A 7069-nucleotide genomic window follows, 5' to 3' on the forward strand; every position below is an offset into this window, starting at 1 on the left:
CTACACATAATCTCCAGTATTTATTTTGGGTCTCACTATGAGATAACTAATTCCCTTCTCTAAGCTTCAGCCATGGGCCACACCAGCCCTCATGGATACTGATTGAATCTATTAAATTAAAGGCCAGCATTGTAGGCTCAGTGCCACACAGGAATCAGCCCCATTCAATCAGCGAAGCTTATACTGGCAAGTCTTCTAAATTTCCAAACACGAGAATGGAACCACGAAATTACTCATCATCTCTTTACATTGAGAATGGCCCTCTCTGGCAGCATCATTTCCTCAGTCTGCAGCCTGCGTGACTCTCTTCACCTCAAGATATCACTCAACTCATCCATATACCCGGGACAGTGTCAATCAACCAAATGGGGGTCAAAGAAGAAAATATATAGGAACATTCTCACAATCTACAGAATATGGAACATCAGGCTTCCCATTCTTGAGTCTGTTGTCGTGATGGCTAAACTCAGATGACACTCCTAAGAGCTCCTTAATGTATTCTAAGTTACTGAAATTGCATAATTTAATAGAAAATGGAGTGTTTAGTGTGCCTCTCTCACACACACTGTGTCTTTCTCTCCATACATATACTTATGTACATATATATATATATGTATATACATATATATATACACATACATATATATATGTGTGTGTGTGTATACTTGAATATATTGTATAATACCTGTGCTCATACATATACTTATGTACATATATATGTATATACATATATATACACATACATATATATATGTGTGTGTGTGTATACTTGAATATATTGTATAATACCTGTGCTCATACATATACTTATGTACATATATATATATGTATATACATATATATACACATACATATATATATGTGTGTGTGTGTATACTTGAATATATTGTATAATACCTGTGCTCATACATATACTTATGTACATATATATATGTATATACATATATATACACATACATATATATATGTGTATGTGTGTGTATACTTGAATATATTGTATAATACCTGTGCTTATAACATAATTAAGTGCTTATAAATATATAATTTATTAAAGTCCTCTGGCTATACATATGCAGATATGAGCCTATAATTACAATGAAATTAAATATGTATTTACATATAATTACTTATATAAAGATACTATGTAAACAAATACATTGTTTATCCATATTTTAAAAGAATTTCCTTAGGGCCCACTAACTAAATATATTACTCTCATTTCTTATTTATATGCTTTATAATTTCTTTAAAGTTTGCTTCTCTGTCAGTATGATAAAAAACTGACCAAAAGCAGCTTGGAAAAGAAAGGACTTAATTCATTTCCCACTTCCAGGTAGTGCTCCATCACCCAGGGAAGCCAAGGCTGGAACTGAATCACAAACCATGAAGGATCACTGCTTGCTGACCTGCTTTTGGCTCGCTCAGCCTGCTTCCTTACACAACCTGAGACATGAGTGACATTGCTCACAATGGTCTAGGTCCTCCTATACCACTCATGAATAAAGAGAATATGTCACAGACAGACCCACATGCCAAACAGATAGGAGCTCTTTCTCACATGTGGTTCCTTCTTCCCAGTGACTCTGGTTTGGGTCAAGTTGACAAAAGACTAAGTAGCACATCAACCACGTGATTAGATGGGTGTGAAAGCCCATGTGAGTGCTACTTCATACTATTATTCACACTACTGTTGCCTGTGAGCTTCTTCTAGACTGGGGTAACGGCAGGTAAGATGTGTACACCCTGAAGACCATATCCAGGGCACCGAGCTTTATTTCTTTGACATTCCAAATCTTGTACCTTTGTGAGTGACAGGTCAAAGACTCTTGTATAGCACCCGTTCCCCATCAGACAAGGCTGCTACTCTGAGCTGCTGACTCACAAACACACTCAGTTACCAAGTGTGCTTGTCCTGTACTCTGGAATATGCTTATAAATATTTCACACATTTGCCAACATGAAAATCAAATCTCATACAGTTAGTAAAGGTTGTTGTGGTTGTGGTTATGGTCATTTAATGTAAAGTACAAAAATTAGGAGAATGCATTCATTTATGTTTCAATTACCTTTCACAAAGTATTTTAGATACACATGCATACAGACAGGCACACACAGACAGACACACACATATAATACACACATACATTCACTAGTTTTTTGTTACATCAAGAATATTAAGTGAGGTCCCTGGAGGTGTTACAGGTATCAGATGTGCATCAGTAGGGGACAAGGAGGGGAAAGCCTATGTCATGCTCAGTGTTTTGACCTGTAAATATCTGAATGATTAGTAGTCTAAAATTCCCTGCAAAAAAAAGTGAGCCAGTCTGGGACCATATAGGCCCAGATGGGCTTCCAGGACAAGGAGTAAACTGGGGACTAGAAAGCTCTGACTGGGACCTTGGGCCTGGGTGGGAATGAGCCTTAGACAAGGGACCATTTACTGAGGACTGGGCAAGTACCAGGCCTGGAGTCATGCGAACAGGAGAACTGACTCTGCCCCTCACCAGCTGCAGTACTCAAGAGATCAGGTCCTATACCCCACCTGGGAAGTACAATAGAGCTGTCCTCAGGGACATGAGTGTAGAGGAGTTGGCCCTTACCAGAGCAGTGACATAGGTGAGGGAGAGTGTCCCCCACCCCTTGCCACCTACAGTAGACGAGAGAGTTGGCCACAAGGTCTTCAGAGAATCGGGAGCTGGCCCTCCCCCTCAGCTACTGTAACACTCAGGACAGAGGATCCTGAACCTCACTGGGCAGTGTAGTGGAGCTGGCCCTGAATGTAAGGCTTGCGGGTGAGGTAGTGGATAGGGTGTTAGCATGGTAGAGCTGGTCGTGCAACTTGTCTGCCGTGTAGCGGTATGGGCAAAGTAGAGATGCCCTCCCCTCCCCTCACCACTTGCCACCTATGACAGGTAGGAGAGCTGGCCCAGGGGGAGAGCTTACCCTGATCCTCATATGCTGCAGCACTCAGGAGAGCAGGTCCTGACCTCGCCTAGGCAACACACCAGAGTTGCCCTGGACGTGGCTGATAAGAGGGACAGCTGGGAGTCAGACCAACTTGGATGTCTCTCAAGCCCACATTAAGGGCTTTGAGTTGGCCCACCCCAACATTGACCATATGGATGAACTGCTGGAGTACATGAAGGGGCCAGTCCTATAGATCCAAAACTGTGGGATCTCCAGGACACAGGGCAGCAACAATATGTCTGAGATGAACCCATGTGAGGGTTCCAGTATTGATAGAGTAGCAGAAGCCAGAGGCCTCTAACAAAACCAACAAGTCATTGCAGTGAATATTTGCAAGCAAAATATAAACAGAGGGTTATAACTGTGGAACACACTGAGATATACTACAACTTCCACAATATTTTTTTTCTCAGTTGAGAGTAAAGTAGCAAGGTGGGAAGGTGAGTACAAGGGGACATGGAGAGAATTGGGATGCATGATGTGAAATTCACAGAGAACCAGTAGAAAATGTTTTAAATTTGCTGATTTCGTTGTCAAAAAAAGAAAGAATGGAAGAAAGGAAGGAAGGAAGGAAGGAAGGAAGGAAGGAAGGAAGGAAGGGAGGGAGGGAGGAAGGAAGGAAGGAAAGAAGGAAAACGAGAGAACTAAGTCAGTCCACTTCCTTTACATGGGCCAAAAGACAGTTTTTGTTTGATGTCCTATTACAGTGAGCAAATTATACAAATTATACTGTGAGCAAAATATACAGTGAGTAAATTATAAAACTTATTTAAATAAATTAAAATTTGACAGTTAAAAATATTAAGTGATAGTACAAAAAGTAGAACAAATAACTCCAGAGACCTAATGAGCTTCTATGACTAGAGTTGGCTAATCGATGTTGGATACTGGTGCTGTCCCAGCATGTACACCAGAAGGTATATTAGCTCCAAGAACCAAACAACTTAAGCATATACAGTTCTAAAAACATCAGAAAAAATTAAGGATTTTGATTCATTTTTATGCAGTAATTGTACTTTTAAAAAACTCTACCAGGAAATATTTCTAAATCCAAGGAAACATTTATCTGCAGGTATTCATTGCATTATAACTTCTTTGTGAAAATTAATACTTAAAACTATGTGCCCAGTAATTGCTAAAGTTTATATTGTCCCCATCTGTTGCAATATTTTGTAGTCACTAAAGTTATTTATAAGAGATAGTAATAACACATTATGTAAAATCAAATATGGGCAAAAATTAATTAGCAACAAGTGGACCAGTGAACACTGAAAAGGAGTTTGCTGAAGTGTTGTTATTGCTTGTCTTTGTAATTGTATGATTGCGGGTAATATTTCTGCTCTGTTTTTTCTTTCTAAATTTCATAAAATACTGTTTTTAATAAGACAATTGCCTTTGCTTTTTTTCAGGAAGGCATGAAAGCATATTAACTTATGGAGAAAAAGAACAAGAAATTAATTCTGCTCTCTCCCTTTCAATCCTCAGATGGTATCCATTAGAGAGACTGAGTTGTGTGGCATGCATTGTTGATGAATTGCTGGAGAATGAGGCAGACCGTCCTCATATCTAGCTTACTACATTTCCAGCATCTCCACAATTGATAGATTTTATTGGTTTTTTGTTTCCCCCAAACCCAGAATAGAGTTTTAATTCTGTGACACTGGCCACACTCACTCCACTCTTTCAAGGGGGTCTTGAGTTTCAGTACCTCCTGTATGTCCATGATACAAGACAAGAAAAAAATTCCCATCCCTCTACCCTGTTTATACTGGAACTCGAATGCTTTGTCTCTCAAAGGCCCAAGGTTCCCAAGATCGAAATCAACTGGCATAAAAGTGCACATCTATTGGGGCAGGATACAGACCAAGTCAAGAAAACACAAAGACTGGAGCAACTTGCCCTTTCAGATTTGAGTCCACTGTAGTCCCGCAGGATAACCTGAAGCTCCTTCCCTACAAAGCTGATATTCAGTGCACACTCTCCTCTCATCCTCGAGCTGAAGGCATACTTTGTACAGCTCACATTTCTGCAAATTGGTGTCTATTTGTAGCTATTTGGTTTATTATAACTGGTCCAGGGACGATTTAGAGCAGACTCTGGCAGGCTCTTATGATAACAATCTGCCCCATGGTGCTCCTTATGGAAGACACCTGCTTTGCCAGGAAGATGCATTAGCTGTGGGTGACTGAGTAAGAGCACAATTAAGTTGTCAAAGTTTCTGCTGGACCCTGCTGGGTCTGGGCACAGTAAATCTCAGGGATTCCTATTTCTTCTTCTATTGGCCACAGTGCCTGCCAAGTCAAGGGACCCTGGTTCCATGCTTTCTACATTTTGTGTCAGAGATCATCAGTAAATATATGGTTTACTTTGGAAGAAAACTAGAGCTTCAGTCCCCTATTGATGTTGTCTGTCTGGCTATTAATTCCTCATCCCTTCCAGGTTTATTCTACCCAAACAGGATGTAGAAAGATATCCAGAGCCAAACTAACACCAAGAAGTCACAGACCTGACAGAATGGGCAGTATATGGGACCTGTCTTGGTGCAACTTGATAGTCTACCTAGGACAAAGCCTCTGGTACACTTGTAGGATATTAGTGCTAAGATAATGAGCAGAAAGGTGTCAAGTATCTCCTTAGCATATATGTCTCTGGAAGTATAGAAGGCCACATATAAAATTTCCTGAGTCAATGCATCATGTTTCGCCCCTTACTCAGACTTTCCTGCCAAAGTCCACTCTCCATTTATAATCATGGGGAGCTTCCAATTAAAACGAGAAATGGCCAGTGATTCCTCTCCTTGATTTTGTCATCTTTTACCACTGCCCAAGGCTGAAGCCCCTGGCTTATCTAATCTTGTAGAACATAATGTGGAGGTGGAAAAGGCACAAGCTTTAGACTCACACTTACATAGCTACAATTTTGGTTCTGGCCTTTTAAAATGCCTGAGAAGCACCTAAAGAAATGTTCTACATCCTTAGTCATCAGGGAAATGCAAATCAAAACAACCCCAAGATTCCAACTCACACCAGTCAGAATGGCTAAAATCAAAAACTCAGGTGACAGCAGACAACAGTGTGGAGAAAAAGGAACACTCCTCCATTGTTGGTGGAATTGCAAGTTGGTTTAAGCACTCTGGAAATGAGTCTGGAGGTTCCTCAGAAAATTGGGCATAATACTAGCTGAGGACCCTTCTATAACACTCCTGATCATATACCCAAAAGATGCACCAATATATAACAAGGACACGTGCTCCACCATGTTCATAGCAGCCTTATTTATAATAGCCAGAAGATGGAAAGAACCCAGGTGTCCTTCAACAGTGGAAAGGATACAGAAAATGTGGTACATCTACACAACGGAGAACTACTCAGCTATTAAAAACAATGACTTCATTAAATTCATAGGCAAGTGGATAGAACTAGAAAATATCATCCTGAGTGAGGTAAACCAATCACATATACACATTAAAAAAAATCCCACACATGGTATACACTCACTGATAAGTGGATATTAACCCAAAAGCTCGGATTACCCAAGATACAATCCACAGACCACGTGAAGCTCAAGAAGAAGGACAACCGAAGTGCAGATGCTTCAGTCCTTCTTAAAAAGGGGACAAAAATATTCATAGGAAGAGATATGGAGACAAAGTTTGGAGCAGAGACTGAAGGAATGGCCATTTAAAGCCTGCCCCACCTGAGTATCCAGTCCATATACATACAGCCACCAAACCCAGACAATATTGCTGATGCCAAGAAGTGCATGCTGATAGGAGCCATGTATAGTTGTCTCCCAAGAGGCTCTGCCAGAGCATGACAAATACAGAGGCAAATGCTAGCAGTCAACTATTGAACTGAGAAAGGGGTCCCCATTAGAGGAGTTAGAGAATGGGTTGAAGGGTTGAAAGGGTTTGCAACCCCGTAAGAACAAGAATACCAATCAACCAGAGCTGCCAGGGACTAAACCACCATCCAAAGAGTACACATGGACAGACCCATGACTCCAACTTTATATGTAGCAAAGGATGGCCTTGTTTGACACCAAGTAGAGGAGAAGCTCTTGGTCCTGCCAAGGCTGGGTTTCCCAGTTAGGGGAACGTCAG

At 40.7% G+C, this 7069-nt stretch overlaps 1 pseudogene; it reads left to right on the plus strand.

The window, feature by feature from the left end:
- The first annotated feature begins 2180 nt into the window (after window positions 1-2180).
- Window positions 2181-2300, plus strand: LOC120097615 (small nucleolar RNA SNORA17; annotated as a pseudogene).
- Window positions 2301-7069: the final 4769 nt, after the last annotated feature.

This window comes from Rattus norvegicus, chromosome 16 (assembly GCF_036323735.1).
Source record: "Rattus norvegicus strain BN/NHsdMcwi chromosome 16, GRCr8, whole genome shotgun sequence".
Taxonomy (NCBI): domain Eukaryota; kingdom Metazoa; phylum Chordata; class Mammalia; order Rodentia; family Muridae; genus Rattus; species Rattus norvegicus.